The 16,577-nt window shown below is 42.5% G+C and overlaps 1 long non-coding RNA gene across 2 annotated transcripts in view; it reads right to left on the bottom strand.

Annotated features, from left to right (window-relative positions):
* LOC129059602 (uncharacterized) overlaps positions 1–16,577 on the bottom strand; it is a 150,201-nt gene that overhangs the window by 116,964 nt on the left and 16,660 nt on the right. The window contains exon 2 of one of the 2 annotated variants that reach the window (XR_008525603.2): positions 6,042–15,616. The exons of the other annotated variant lie outside the window; for it this stretch is intronic. This is a non-coding gene — a long non-coding RNA (uncharacterized LOC129059602). Of the gene's footprint in view, positions 1–6,041; positions 15,617–16,577 lie in introns of those variants that run through there. 2 annotated transcript variants of the gene reach the window in all.

Raw genomic sequence — 16,577 nt, 5'->3', positions numbered from 1 at the left:
AGAGTTTAATGAGGAGCTAGAATCTAGAGGTAGGAATATAAGCAATTTCAAAATAGGATCCTGGTCCCAGGAATTAGGATTTGTTGCATGGCAGAGACCAGGATCCTGGATTCACCTTTAACTCAGGAAAGTGACCAGAAACAAGCCCCAGCTGAGGTTTATAAACACAATTAGCTTGTTACCACCCCCACCCCCACTGTTATCATAGTGATGAGAGAGCTCTTGGATGCCAGTCCTCAATTGCTGTTCCTGATTTGCAGAGCCTTCCTAATGCATGCTTCCTCTTTCAGTTTCCTCTTCTCCTGTGTACTTCACAGACCTCTGCAATATCTACCAACTGTTGGTCATGCAATCCTTTCTTAAACTCCCCCAGAAACAAGCAGCTCACTACCCACCAGGCACAAATCTTTCTCAAACCAGCCTTAACTGTTTGTGAAGTCTTCTTTCTATTGTTCTAAAATCTGTCTCCCATTTTTTCCAGCCAAAGGTTCTGGTGCTGCCGTCTAGGATATCATATCACACCTCCTCCTTCTGACTCCTTCGAATAACTGGAGATCATCCTCATAATCTGCCTGGGTCTTCTCTTCTCTAGACCAGTGGCTCTCAAACTTAAGCATGCATCAGACATGGAGGTCTTGCTAAACCACATAGTCCAGGGCCTTACCCCCAGAATTTCTGTAGGTCCGGGGTGGGCCCAGAAATTTACATCTGTAAGATGCCACTGCTGCTGCTTAGTGATTACACTCTAAGGGCCACTGTTCTTGGTAAGTACTCCTCATCCCTTTGAAAACTCTTTCTGTGTGAGAGCTCCCTGGCCTCTTTACCCTTCTAATCTCTCTCCTGGGGACCTGCTCCAGTTCACGAATATGACACCCAAAACTAGACAAGGAACCTTGAGTAGACATGTTTGATGACAAGGAACAAAGATTTTCCTCAGGCTACCTCAAGCAATAGGAGGTGGTTATAGTGGATGTAAGAAAAAAAAGAACCTCAAATTCATGGCCAGGTTGATTGGCCCCCAGGCAAATGAGGCCTCTAGGGAGGAGCAGAGATAGCAGTACACCTGGATTTCTACGCAGAGGACAAGAGCTCTTGTTAGTCTCTTAGCAGTGGGGCTCTGTTCATCCTCAGCTCTCTCTGCCTCATCTACTATTTCTGCTGCCACCAACCAATTCTATATCCCCTCTCCATTTGTAGATTTTCTCTACCTCATAGCTTCTGCTTCCTCATTCTTGTTTCTGTTTTCTGATTTCCTTCTGCTCCCTTTTGGCCTCTACAACAGCATGGTCTCCATTAAGAGTTCAGCTTCAAGGCCTGCCACCAACCTTCTGATTTGCCTTCTTTTCCGAAGTTCAAACTTCCCAAAGAGGGAATCAGAGTGAGGTAAGCTTGTTTCAGTTTAAATAAAGCTCTTCAAAGTAGCCTGTAGACTGACAACCCTTGGGTCCTATTCAATCTTTTGTGACTGGTAAAAGGTTGGAATACATGATATAAGCACTAGCTGCCCCCTTGGAAGGAGATGGTAAGAATAACCTACAGTCCATTGGTTACCTGTAGGTTTCATCTTGCATGCCAACTTCATTCAAAAGCTATTGGCTGCCTTAAAGACTGTGTTGATAGAGGTTCAGAGGCTACATCTAAACCCAGTGGAATATGGTTAATTAGTGGTATCTGTCATGGGCATTCAAGCAACAATCCTCAGCCCACATGCCAGTTACTTGCCATCCCCACTGTTAGAGCATGTGGTCTAACAAAAGCAAACTAAGTGGAGTCATTATCTTCCTCGTTTTGAGTTTCTTACTTGTCTTTACGAGGACAAAGATTATATTTGCTTCTTTAGACAGCTGGATCACACTATGGCTTCACACTGAACTTCAGCCACCTAAAACTCTTAAGCCTTTTTTATACCTGCTATTAAGTGACATTTCTCCCATTCTGCATCATGCAAAAAAAGAAACATAACTAAACAGATAAATTTTACTTTTTTCCTTAAAATAGTTCACCTTGTTTAATTGGACCCATCATTCCAGCCTACTGAGATCTTCTTACCATGAATAATGTCTATTTCTGGCCTATTTGATAAATTGCTCAAACTCTGCAGTCCATGAAATGGGGATTAAATGTTTATCTTCTTTACAGGATTCACAAAGATGAATTTAGATGATTAGTTTCCATGTACTACCTTGCACCATTTAGGGAACAATTGCTGAGTAATTTCAAGAAATTATGTTTGCTGGGCACACTGGTTTGTGCCTGTAATCCCAGCTATTCTGGAAGCTGGAGCTGGAGGATCACTTGAGCCTGGGCATTCGAGACCAGCCTGGGTGCCTGGGCAATATAATCAAACTATCTTTAAAAAAAAGAAGAAGAAAAAAAGCAATTATCTTAGACTGACAAGTACACATGCATATTTGTCCACTGTGTTCATGGTGAGAAGAACCAAAGATAGTTAAACTATTTCACTAGTTTAACTAGTTAATAGTTAAACTATTTCATGAAGGCAGCTCCTTTCCTAAAACAATAGCTGTTGTTCATTGAATAACTTTTCTGGGTAAAGGATACTTTAATATGTTATTTCTAACTCTTACAACAACATTAAGAGGTAGGTTTTATTATCTGTTTTTAGAGATGAGACAACTGAGACATAAGGGGTTTAATCACTTTCCAAGATAACACAGCTAGTATGTGGGAGGGCTGAATCCCAGCCCCAATCTGCCTGATCCCAAATCCTGTGTCCCGTCCACTGTGCAACATAGCTGCTGCCTGAGCATGGTTCTCTGAATGACATTGAGACTTGCTGAAAATAACTGAGGGCAGAGATTGAGGGTTCATGAACATATTTACCCATGGATCACAGTGTTTGTTTGTTTTGAGACAGAGTTTCATTCTGTTGCCCAGGCTGGAGTGCAGTAGCGTGATCACAGCTCACTACAGACCCCACCTCCAGGGCTCATGTTTCCCAAGTAGCTGGGACTATAGGCTTGCCCTACCATGCCCAGTTAATTTTTTTTTTAATTTTTTGTAGATATAGGGTTTCGCTCTGCTGCCCAGGCTGGTCTTGAACTCCTGACCTCACAAGTGATCCTCCAGCCTCAGCCTCCCCAAATGCTGAGATTACAGGCATTAGCCACTGCACCAGTCTGGATGAACGTTTTTAAAAGTACCACCTGTATTAGATTGAAAAAATTATGGCATATCTATACTTTGGAATATTATAGATATTATTTAAAAGAATGGGGTAGACTGACATGTATTTGTACAAAGAATTGAGCTTTACTGTTAGCTATGTCTACTCTGATCCTATTTTTTTAACATTACATTAATATGTAGGTAGGAGGTGGAGAATTACAGACTTCAGTTCCCATTCTTAACACTTCCATCTTGATTGAATTTTTACATTTGTATATTTTTAATTAAAAAATAGAAAAACAATCTGTTAAAATTATTAGTTACCCTTTTCCTTCCCCTCTGACTCCTGAATTTCATGACTCTGTATGGCACATCAGGATCCAGGCCCCTGTGTCTACTGGCTCCAGCAATAAGAAACCTATTGTCTCACATTAGAAAACCTGAGGGAGGATAGAACTTGGGTTGGTGAACTCAGTGGTTCATGGGTGTCATACGGCATCTTTGCACTCTCCCATTTTCAACAGGAGATCTGGCTCCCTGTCCATCATTTCCTAGTTGCCACAGTTCAAAATACCACAAGCTGCTACGATAATGTCCAGCAGAAAAAGAGGCAACTATTTATTCCAATGCGACTCTTTCTAGCAGCAAGAAAAATCTATACAATGATCTCCCCTCATCCAGTTTTGCTTTCCTCGGTTTCAGTTACCCATGGTCACCCAGGGCCCAAAAATACTAAATGAAAAATTCCAGACATAAACAATTTATAAGTTTTCAATCACGCATTGTTCTGAGTAGCATGATGAAACCTTGCACTGTCCCACACCATCCCACCCGGGATGCGAATCATCCCTTTATCCAGCATCTCCACGCTGTCTATGCTACCCACCCACTAATCACTTAGTCAGATCTTGTTATCAGATCTACTGTCACAGTATCAGTATCCCAGTGCTTGGGTTCAAGTAACTCTTATTTTACTTAATAATGGCCCCAAAGCACAAAAGGAGTAGTGGTGGCAATTTAAATAGGCTAGGGAAGTCTAAAATGCTTCCTTTAAGTGAAAAGGTGAAAGTTCTCAATAAGCAATGAAATCATTTGCTGATGCTAATATCTACAGTGTGAATGAGTCTTCTATCCGTGAAATTGTGAGGAAGGAAAAAGAAGTTCATGCTAGTTTTACTGTCACACCTCAGACTGCAAAATTTACAGACACAGTGTGTGATAAGTGCTTAGTTAAGATGGAAAAGGCATTACATATGTGGAAGGAACATGTTAACAGAAACGTGTTCTGACTGATGGCAGTCACTTTCAGTACTATTCTTGGTTTCAGGCATCCAGTGGGAGTCTTGGAATGTCTCTCCCGTGGTTAAGGGGGAACCACTGTGCTAGAGACAGTCCCAGAAGACTTCTCACAGCCTACTGGTCAGAACTGCATCACATGTCCTACGAATGCAAGCATTGGTGGAGACTGAGGGCACCAAACCTGGATGGGACCAACAATTTGATCTCTGGGGCTGCGAAGCTCAGCTTCCTTTGAGGCACATGGCTTGCCTACTCTCTGAACAATATTGGGGTTCCATTATCTAGGAAAAGGAATGGGACCAGGTGCAGTGGCTCACACCTGTAATCCCAGCACTTTGGGAGGCCAAGGCGGATGGATAACTAGAGGTCAGGAGTATGAGACCAGCCTGGCCAACAGGGTAAAACCCTGTCTCTACGAAAAATACAAAAAATTAGCCGGGCATGGTGGTGCACACCTGTAGTCCTAGCTACCTGGGAGGCTGAAGCACGAGAATCACTTGAACCCAGGAGGCGGAGGTTGCAGTGAGCCGAGATCATGCCACTGCACTCCAGCCTGGGAGACAGAGCAAGACTCCATTCCAAAAAAAAAAAAAAGAAAAGAAAGAAAAGAAAAAGAATGGGAAACGCTCATGGAGACATGAACAATGGTGTCACAACTAATTCCTAAATTAACTATGATACCAGGCTCTTGTGAATGTTCTCATTCAACAATGCTATGTGCCTCTGTCCTCTCACCCCATGTATTCTCAGAAGCACACTGTTTCTGAACCAGGTATACTAGGTTTCTAGACTATTTGAATTGTTAAAGTGTTAACTAAAGTGCTCCTGAATTTGTTACTGTTACTTATGCTGACAGTGATATTCATATCACTGTCTCTGGGGTGGGCTGTGGGAAATGTCACTGTAAAGATGATTGAAATTCACTGATGAAAACCTACTTCCCTAAAGATCTAAAGCCATGGTCCAGTTGATTTCAGAAATGGCAAATTCTGAAAGTAAGCAAGCAAATGGTTTTTGGTGGTGGGTAATATAAAGCTCCGTTTAGTAGGATATATGGTATTTGACAAGGATTGAGCTGAATCGATTTTAGAGAACTTGAAAAACAGGCAGACCTGTCTTGGAGGTTTTACAGTGTTGCTTTCTGAAGGTAGAATTTAATGCCCTCTACCATTCTTCGAAAAAACTGGAAGACACCAGCCTGCATATTTCAGCCATCTGTCCATCTGAAAAGTCATCAAAACAGAGGTATCAAGTCCTTTGTTGCAAACTTGAGGAATCTCTGATGTGGAATCAATCATTTTTCTAGTAGACAAGGTGGCCTCACAGGACTGAGAGTAAGAAAGAGTGAGAAGGAAAAGGAGATGCTTTCCCAGCCCCATCAAAGCTGGACTCATCCTTATCTTTATTTCTTCCCCTACTCATCATCACTGGTGTAAAAGGGGGGATGTTTCCTCTACTTTTGGAGGCTGAGTGTCCGCACCTGCAAAGTAAACTGTCAAAAGACAGACTAACAGGAGGTAGGAGGAGCATACAAACTTTGTGTGATTTTATAAGTTTATGTGGCCCGTGGAGGTGGTTCATAAATTAGAGAAAACACTCCCAAAAAAGTGGCAAGGCTTGGAGGTTTTTAAATCATTTCAACAAAGGATGATACATTTGTAGAGATGTGACAAGACACGGGAAAGGGGGTTTGGGTTTTAGGCTTCCCAAAATTGTAGAAGGTAAATATAGGGGGAAACTCAAGGAAGATAAGGGCTATCTTTGCAAAGTTTGTTTATGCAGGTCCATTTCGGTGCAGCCTTCCATTACAGCAGTCTTCGTTTCTCAGAAGTTTCTGCTTTTAGTCAGATAAGGGATGCTTAGGGAAAACTTCTTTCTGCATCTGTTGAATCTCAAATGCCTTCAGCTCAAAATAATCCTTCTGCTACAGAAGCATATTTTGAGTTGGTATATTCTGATTCCCCACTCTTCCTCGTCCCCTAGCATGCTCTTCTTGACTTTGACTTGCGCCTTGTGCTGGGTGTTCAGTTTGTCTCCTGGGCCATTCTCCACTCTTCTCTGCCCTACTTTGTGCTCCCAAAGGCTGACCTGTAGGAAGGCATCAAAGGTTCATTGCCCTCTGACTTCCAATTGGGTTTGGCACTGGCAGGAGAAGAAAGGGAAGGAGTAGAGACAACTTTGAGCATGAACTTGGGGTATTTATTCTCCAAGTTCCCTCCCTGTGGAGTCCCCAAGTGTTGGCTGCATTTCATTGCAAAAGATGTTAGCTCAAATAAGGCAGTCCTCCCCACAGTTCTGTCTCCCCAGTTTCAGTAACCCACCCCCTCATCTGCCCCTAAAGGCTTAGGAGTGGTAATGGAGCCCTACTATTACTAATCTAGGGTTCTGCACTATGCCTTGCAGTTTCCCTACACTCTGCCCACGCCTTTGTAAATAGTTTCTTTATGAAACTCTGCTTGAGTTATCCTAATTTGAGGATGCCATCTGTTTCCTGCTGATACACTGCTCTAATTTGATCTTATATGGGTTGAATGTTTTTGCTTAGTGATATTTTTGTGTTCCTGCCTCCTGAATTAACACTCTGCATAGTGGCAAAGACTTCAGCCTCTGAAGTTGCATAGAAGTGGGTTCATATCACAATCCATCTTCTACAGTTAGAAAACCTTGGCCAGTCACTTCACCTCTTTGAGCCCCAGTTTCTTTGTCTGCAAGTGGCAGTAATAATGATAATAATAATAATAGTGTTATGTACTCCATTGAGATTCCAGGTGGATCAAATGAGACAATAGGAGTGATGAGGAGTGTGACAAATGACAGTTCTCATACCCCATCTAAAAGTAGCTCCACCAGCCGAGTGTGGTGGCTCACACCTGTAATCCCAGCACTCTGGGAGGCCGAGACAGGTGGATCACCTGAGGTCAGGAGTTTAAGACCACCCTGGCCAACATGGGAAACCCCATCTCTACTAAAAATACAAAAATTAGCCGGGCATGGTGGTGCACGCCTGTGATCCCAGCTACTCAGGAGGCTAAGGCAGGAAAATCACTTGAACCAGGGAAGCGGAGGTTGCAGTGAGCCGAGATCATGCCACTGTACTCCAGCCTGGGCAACAGAGCAAGAATCCATCTCAATAAATAAATAAATAAATAAATAAATAAATAAATAAATAAAGTGGCTCCCTGGATCCAGGTGATAGTTGTCACGAAAAAAAGGCAGCCCAGAGTTGTCAGTTCTTTTGGTACTTCAAACAGCCAGAAATCTAGTTTTATATATGAAATATCCTCTTTACTAGAACGTCAATTCCATGAAGACAGTAATGACTATTTTATTCATTAATGTATTCCCACTGATTTGAATTGCCATTTTGAATTTCTGATTTAAAAATAATCACAACTGAAAATCACTAATAAATAATGGATCCTTTTAGAACCCCCTCTAAATAAAAGAAAGTGGGTTACAGCCAATCATTTTCAGAATGTCTTCTGTGTAGCCCCTAGTTCAGATCACGTGCAACCAGGCACTTAATAAATGTGTTCTGGGCTGGTAGAAGAGATACAGCAACTACTTTCTGCCCAAACAGTTCATGGAGCCTCCTCTTCCCTGTCACAGCCTGAAGATAGGAATCCAGTGAGCTGCAGATTTGTTACCAAGTTTATAAATGCCCAGGAGACAGCTCTCCAGCAAAAGAATAACTCAGTAGACACGCTGCAGATAAATAATGTATGAAACCACTTCTATTTTAATGGCACTTTGTGGTGACAGTAATATTGATGAAAATGTTGGCATGTATTAGATGGTGTTATATTCAGTGAGAGATGACGTTTGACAGGCACTGAGCCACTTCCAACCATAATCCAAGCCAAAGATGTGATATACACCAATTCTTAGCCAATGGTTGGCCCCTGTATGAAATTAGCTGCTAGGAAAAATAAGACCAACACTTGACCGGCGCTGATATCTTGTGGTGGCTATTTGTCTTGGTCAGCTTGTACTACCACAACAAAATACCATAGAATGGGTGGCTTAAAAAACAAATTTATTTTCTCACAGTTTGGAAGCTAGAAGTCTGAGATTAGGATGCCAACATGGTCAAGTTTGGTGCCTTCTCACTGTGTCGCCATGGGGGGTGGGGGTGGCGACAGGGTAGGAGAGAGAGAGAGAGAGAGATTGAATCTTCCTCTTCCTATAAGACCGTAGTCCTATGGGTCTTAGGGCCCCACCCTTATGACCTCATTTTACCATAATGACCTCCTAGACCCTATCTCTAGATACAGTCACACTGGGGGTTAGAGCTTCAACATATGAATTCTGGGGGACATAATTTAATCCATAGCAAAAGTGATTCCCAGGCCAGGTGCAGTGGCTCAAGCCTGTAATCCCAGCACTTTGGGAGGCAGAGGCAGGTGGATCACTTGACGTCAGGAGTCAAGACCAGCCTGACCAGCATAGTGAAATCCTGCCTCTACTAAAAATATAAAAATTAGCCAGCCATGGTGATACATGCCTGTATTCCCAGCTACTTGGGAGGCTGAGGCACGAGAGTCACTTGAACCCAGGAGGTGGAGGCTGCAGTGAGTTGAGATCATGCCACTGCACTCTAGCCTGGGTGACAGAGTGAGACTCTGTCTCAAAAAAAAAAAAGAAAAAGAAAAAGGTCATTCCCAAACCTCTCTTCCACTCCAGAGGCTGAAAAAGTTAAACATTCATTTTCCCAGTCTCTTCTGGAGTTGGCAGTGGTCATGAAAAACACAATAATGCATGAGTGGAATTCTGCTGGGGAGATGAAGGGGGTTCTGGAAAGAAAATGTGCTTTCTTGATAAAAGGAGCAGACGTGACTAGTCCACACCATCTGTTTCTCTCTCTTCCTCCCCTGAATCAGGATATATCTATGGCTTTTGCAGCCATTTTAAAACCAAGAGGCACAGGAGAAAATTTCTGCAGTGACAACAGCCTTGATGTCACTGAGCCTCTAACCCAAATGCTAGTAGTAGTTACTCATATTCAGACTGGCTAAGAACAAATAAATGCCTATTTGTATATGGCTCTGTAAGCTGATGTTTTGCTAGACACAAATGAATGTGCTGTGATACTTGCCCTCTGTGGGTGTCTGTGATATCATCTATATAATGGGAATAATAACAGTATCTACTGTTGTTGTGGGAGATGGGGGCTTTAATGAGAAGCTGTTCAAAGTATTGAAATAGAGATTGGCACATAGTAAATCCTCAACACTAGCACTGTTACATAGTAATACAAGATACATTTATTTATACTGTTTTTTACACTCCTAAAATCATCACAAATAATTCTCAAATAAATGCAAACAAGAAGCTAAAGGAAATAGAGTCAGATATGTGGGGACAAAAAATAGCAGCAGATTTAGAGTCAGGAAACCCAGGTTCAGAATGTCTGATAATAAGGAAATGATCATGTAAACAAAGGCGCATCCACCCCATGAACTGCATATGCACCCATTTAAAATGCACAAAAAGACCATGCAAGGACATGAAGAAAAGCACACTACAAAATGTTAAACAACAGAACACAGAACACAGATACACAAATTAAAAGATAATCCCAATCGTGTAAAAGAAAAAAAGTGAAAATGAAAAGAAATAACCCAAAATGGTAATCTATAAGTGTATAGATAACTTTTTTCTCCTATGATTTTCTGAATTCTCCAAATTTCCAGTAAAAAAATCATAATTTCATAATTATTAAAAATTTTAATAATTTCCAATTTTCTCTTTTATACCTTCCCATATTTTCAAACTTATTTGCCATAAATTCATATTACATATATAAGAAGAAAAATAAGTTTTAAAATAAGGAAATATGGCCAGGTGTGGTGGCTCACACCTGTAATCCCAGCGCTTTGGGAGGCTGAGGCAGGTGGATCACTTGAGGTCAAGAGTTCCAGACCAGCCTGGCCAACAAGGGAAAACCCCATCTCCACTAAAAATACAAAAACTAGTCAGGCATGGTGGTGCATGCTTGTAATTCTGGCTATTCAGGAGGCTGAGGCAGGAGAATTGCTTGAACTCGGGAGGCAGAGGTTGCAGTGAGCTGAGATCGCACCGTTACACTCCAGCCTGGGTGACAGAGTGAGACTGTCTCAGAAATAAAATAAATAAATAAATAAATAAACGTGCTGACCAGAGACAGTGGAATCTGACCAGTCTTAGGAGCATTGCAGGACCCAAAGAAAAAGCACATATGGCTTCTTAAGTGTCACATATTTTAAAGTATAACTGTGTCCTGGGGGTGGAATTGGTCATGGACAGGGGCTCACTCCTACTGACCAAAGGCACAGGTGAAGGAATAAGTCAGAGTGGGCCTCAATGCATGCCCTTCTGTTTTCAGTCACACTGGAGAAACCGAGGCAAAAGATTTTTTTTCTTTCCTTCCAAGTTTATGTATATTTGTATACATTTTTTAGGTAAAAATGATATTTTTGCTATAGGGATTTTGGTTTTGAGGCTCCACGTCACCAATTACCAGCTATGTGGCACGGGGGACAGATACGTTGCAAAATCTTCTGAAAATTCCACTTTCCTATCTCTAAAATTAGGATTATAAGAAGAGCTATGGCCAGGCGCAGTGGCTCACACCTGTAATCCCAGGACTTTGGGAGGCCAAGGCAGCCAGATCACTTGAGGTAAGGAGTTCGAGACCAGCCTGGCCAACATGGCAAAACCCTGTCTAGTAAAAAATACAAAAATTAGCCAGGTGTGGTGGTGGGCGCCTGTAATCCCAGCCACTCGGGAGGCTGAGGCAGGGAGAATTGCTTGAACCCACGAGGTGGAGGTTGCAGTAAGCTGAGACTGCACCACTGCACTCCAGCCTGGGTGACAGAGCAAGACTCTGTCTGAAAAAGAAAAAAAAAAGAAGAGCTATTTCACTGAAGAATGTGGTGTTCAGCAAATATACTAATGTGTGTTAAAGTGCTTTACAAATTGTAAATCCTAATACAGTACAAACTTTAGTGAAAGGAACATAGGCTCTCACTGTGCATTCCTGATTAACATCCTAGCTGTGACGCTTAACATGTTGTGCGTGAAATTTAAGCAAATTATGTAATCTCCCTGAGCCTCAGTTTTCAGATATAGAAAATAGAGAAATCTTTCATTATTACAAGATACCTGGAGCAGTGTAAATATCCAATAAAGTTGTAATTATATTTTCTGCACTTTCCCAGGAATAATCAAAATTAACTCTTCTACTTGGAAGGGCTTCCGCAGGAGATGGGAGCGGAACGTCCTTAAAAAACTGCTGTGAAATCACCTTAGTGCCAACAAGAGCAAAGAGGAACTAGACAAGATGGCTTGTACCCTGGTTTCCTGCCCCCAGAGCATTTTTCCAGACTCTCTGACCACCTGGACACCCAAACTGGGAGCTGCCTCTCTGAAATATTATTAGAAAAGAGGGCAAGAGTCTAGATGTGAGAAAATATGAAAAAAAGAAATTTCCCTTTTAACTAACAAAGGTTTGACTGCTGGCAGGACTTAGGAAACCACTGTGTCCCTAAATCACTGAATCCCAGCAACCTAGCAAAAGGGAAAGACAGACTGTGAGGTAGTGTGTCCAACTTTCCACCTCGTCCCATTAATGTGAGCTGATAAATCATGACCTTCCTTTGTTATCGGAGGATGGCAAATCAATACTTCCATTATCATTAGTATTACTCCCAAGGCACCTCTCTAGCAGCATGTGAGCTATTCTCTCCCAAGCACAGAGCCAAAAGGATGGCTAATCTGCTTCTGAGACCCCGTCAGTCACAACAGGAAGAGAAAGGATGAATTGGAAAGAAGAAACGTAACAGTACGGAGGGGGAAAACAGCATTTGAAAAAGCCTGGAATAGTTGCTCTAAGTGTCGTCCTAGGATCTCCTTGATGACGTTCCGTGAGTGATGGTTAAAATGACAGATCCTTGGAAATGCTTAGTCTGTGGGTCAGGGGTATGACCTGCCTTAATTGACAACTTCTTCAAGCGGTTTTATGCACCTAAAGTTTGCACATTAAAAACCTAGACATCTACTATTCACTGGTGGAAATATCACTTCTAACGATCTTGAAGTTTTGGGGTCCTGCTGTTCATCTCTCAGAAATAAGTTTTGCGGAATACTTGCATGCATACTTGTAGGAGTGGGCCAGCATCTTTCATGTCAATGTCAGCTATATTTCAGTTCCAGGGGAATGCAGATGTCCCTTGATTGACCCTATCAGTACTAAAACTTTAGTGTGCATAAAAGTCAGCCAAAGGGTTGGTAAAACAGAAATTGCTGGGCCCTACCCCTAGAGTTTTCTATTCAGGGGGTCTTGAGTGGAGCCTGAAAATTTACATTTCTAAAAAGTTCACAGGTTGGTTGGCTAATCCAAAAGTCATTCCCAGGCCAAGCGTGGTGGCTCATGCCTGTAATCCCAACACTTTGGGAGGCCGAGGTGGGCAAATCACCTGCAGTCAGGAGTTTAAGACCAGCTTGGCCAACATGGTGAAATCCCGTCTCTACTAAAAATATAAAAATTACCCGGGCATGGTAGCAGGTGCCTGTAATCCCAGCTACTTGGGAGGCTGAGGCAAGAGAATTGCTTGAACCCAGGAGGCGGAGGTTGCAGTGAGCCAAGATCATACCACTGCACTCCAGCCTGGGTGACAGAGTGACTCAAAAAAAAAAAAAGTCACAGGTGATACTGATGCTGCTGGTCCAAGAAACACATTTAAAAACCACTGGCACACATGGATGGATTTTTGGAGAGTGTTCTTTTTTTATTTAGGCAGAAAAGCATGATTAAGGGAGAGGGGAAACAAATCACTTGCAATCTTAACACCCACTACCCACTGGACATCCATACACTTACACGGATACACACACATTTCTCCTCGTGCAAAAAAAAAAAAAAAAAAAGAATCACACTACATATTACCCTGTGCCTGTCTTCTTCAAGGGACAACAAATCAGGGCTCTGTCTCCACTCCGCTATGACCCACCTCTACGGCATACTGTCTAATAAATGCACAGCATGAGTACTGTCTGGACTCATCACAATTGGGTGTTATATTGTCTTCAATAACTTTATTGTTGTAACTCAACATGTTCTGTGTTAAGTCAAACAACAGAGAAAAATACAACCAAAAAGAAAAACACGTCTCAAATCCCACCACCTCAGAGATAGCCATTGTTAACAAATTGATGTACATCTTTCAACACACGTATTCCTACATACGTTTATTATTTTACATAAACTGAATCATAGACACCAAGTTATTTTGCAACATGCTTTTTCCACTTACATAAACCAAGTTTTGATAAAGCAAATACTACCTCAAAAATCTTTGAGAAATGTACTATCTAATGGAATCTTAACACAAATTCTCTATGAAATGAAGCATTCTTTTATATAGTGAATTTCTGCCTACTCCTCACAGATACACCAGGTTAATTTTAATGTGTGTGTGCATCTGTGAATTCCATATTTCATTTATTAGGTTTGCTTTAGGAAGAGTGCCCCTGAAATAAAAATGAGCCTTTTGTACTAAATCGGAGTTCTGAGCCAAAGTCAGTGTCCACAGCACAGACGAGCTGAAACTCAGAGAATTTGGAGCTTCTAGTATATATTCTGGATTTTCTTCATCAGTCTAGGACTGAAGACACCGATCTCTGGTGTCAGTTGAGATTTCACCAAGGTTCTGGTTCTGGAATGAGTCACTGGCTAAGGGTCTGATAAGCAAAGGGCGGAAGTGGGCAGAGTGTGAGAAGGGTGGGGGAGGTCCTTGATCTGATCAGTACAACCCAGAGAACATACCCATGTCCCACACGCTTGCGAGGGGGCCTTCATAATAACCAAGTGCCCCTTTGCATCTGTAGAACATGGTTACGTGTTTTTCAATTTGCCATCCTGTTGTTAATTTGTCCCCATTTTCCAGAAGAGGCTTGGTGAGATTCACTGAGATCATGCATACAAAGAAAGCCCTGAGCACAGTGCTTGGCACATAGTGGGCACTCAGTAAACCTCGATGTCACTGAGAAGACAGAATGAGAATGAGCATGCTGTGGAGTCTTTCACCTGCCTGTCCTCTGGGACAGGTTACTCTTTCATTCTGTAGACTGTAATGACATGGAAATTCCAAGATACCAAGATACAATGAAGAATCAAAGATGAGTTCCCAAAAGACAAATCACATCCCTTATTCCCCATCAAATCTAAAGCCTAATAAAGTCCATATAGCACTCATGAGGCCTCTAACCTTCTGCCTAAAAGTGGTCATCATCACAGCAAACCTGAGCCTCAGAATGGACCTAGCTTACTTGGTGACAGAGGAGGGCAACAGAAGGACTTGGCCCATGGCACCCAGCTGACCATGTCAGCAAATAGAGAGGCCTTCAAAACCTTTGCATTCCTGTTCCCTGGAGAAACTGAGGATTGCAGTAAAGTCTAATTACAACCTCTTTTTGCCTTGTTTGAAATACAAAGGGACAATGTAGCCCTAATATATTTATAGAAGGCAGTAGAGATTCAAATAAAGGAAGAGGGGGACCAAAAGAAGGGCATACCCATGTTTCTCATCTTCTTTTACCGCAGATCGTAAAAAGGAACCAGAAGCCTCAGCAGTCCCTGCTAAAGAATCATTGTCACATTCTGTTAGTTCCCTCTGATCCCGTGAAGAGGGGGGAAAAATCATTGCATGGCAATGCCATGTGTCTCAAGCTTCATTAAAGTGATTTCTCCCAAGAGTCTCCTATAACAGCATGTAAAGCACTTACAACAGTACCTGAATCATCCTAAGTAATCAATAAATGTAAACGAGTAGCAGCAGCAGCAAGAGAGACTTGCTGAGATCATTCATTTAGCTACTTGGAACCCTGCTTAGCAGAGAATTCAAGTCTTTTCACAATCAAATGAGTGTTTCTCACAGGAACTCACACTCCTTATACCTTCAGAGCCTGAAACTCTGCCTTTTGTCTCCAGTCTTCCAAGCTCTTCAGCAGACTGAAAAAGTTCTTCAGGATCTACTCTCTCCAGTGTCCTCAAGCCCACGACGACAGAGATATCCCAGCTGAAGAACTGAATTTCACAGGTCTGACACAGACACAACCCATGGAATTCAGTTCTCAAAGCTGAGGATACACATCGGCTTTTCAGAGATGGTGCAAAGACCCCTCCTTGCAGTCCAGGCCTGTCCCAGCCCTGTAAAATACAAGAGTGAAAAGCCTGGTAAATCCAATGCAGCTGCTTCCTAGTACCAGGTCTAGTCCTGGCACTCATGAGTTATAAACATCTGGAGGAGACCGGGCCAGCAGTCTGGAAGGCTGATGTGGGTGGATCTCTTGAGCCCAGGAGTTCAGGACTAGCCTGGGCAACATGGAGAATTTATCTCTACTAAAAATAAAAAATTAGCCACGCATGGTGGCATGTGGTGGGAGGATCACTTGAGCCTGGGAATTGGAGGTTGCAATGAGCTATGATTGCACCACTGCACTCCAGTCTGGGCCACAGAGAGAGACCCTGTCAAAACAAAAAAAAATTTTTAGGGGATGTGTATGGTAGACACGCATATCATTAAGCATCATTAAACATGGTATCTGGCCTTTCCTGCCTCATGACCCTTCCATATGCCATCCCCCTGGCCTGGAAAACTCGTTCCTCTCTTTAACATCAACTTATCCTGAGGTTCTTGCTTTCAATGTCACTTCCTCAGAGAGGCCATCTATGGCAGAGATTGCTAATTGTTTGCCCAATATATATTCTCTCCTCCTTCTATACTAATAGAACCCTTAAGTGGTATCTGAACACATAGACATCTGACTTTGCTTCCTCACCTGGTGTGACAAAGTGCTGGATATGAGCAGGAGTGGAGAGTTTTTTACTGTTTCCCTCCCTCTTCTCAGGCTTGGACTGTAGACATGGTGGAGAGCCACTGTGGACCATGCACATGAGTGCAGCCCCCCAGGGAACAGCAGAACAGCATGCCAGAAGAGCCCCAAAATTGTGAGGCTTCCTTTTACACCCTAGACCACTTACACCTGCACTGATAGATCAGCAAGAATGGAACATCTACCTTATTTAAGCCACTGTTACTTGGGGATCTCTGTAAGAGCACTTGAATGTTTACCTACCACCCCCTCACCATTAGCCTCCAGCTAGTCTC

Source organism: Pongo abelii, chromosome 4 (genome assembly GCF_028885655.2).
Source record: "Pongo abelii isolate AG06213 chromosome 4, NHGRI_mPonAbe1-v2.0_pri, whole genome shotgun sequence".
NCBI lineage: Eukaryota > Metazoa > Chordata > Mammalia > Primates > Hominidae > Pongo > Pongo abelii.
The sequence above is the reverse complement of the archived record's forward strand: the minus strand, read 5'-3'. Positions and strand labels throughout refer to the sequence as shown.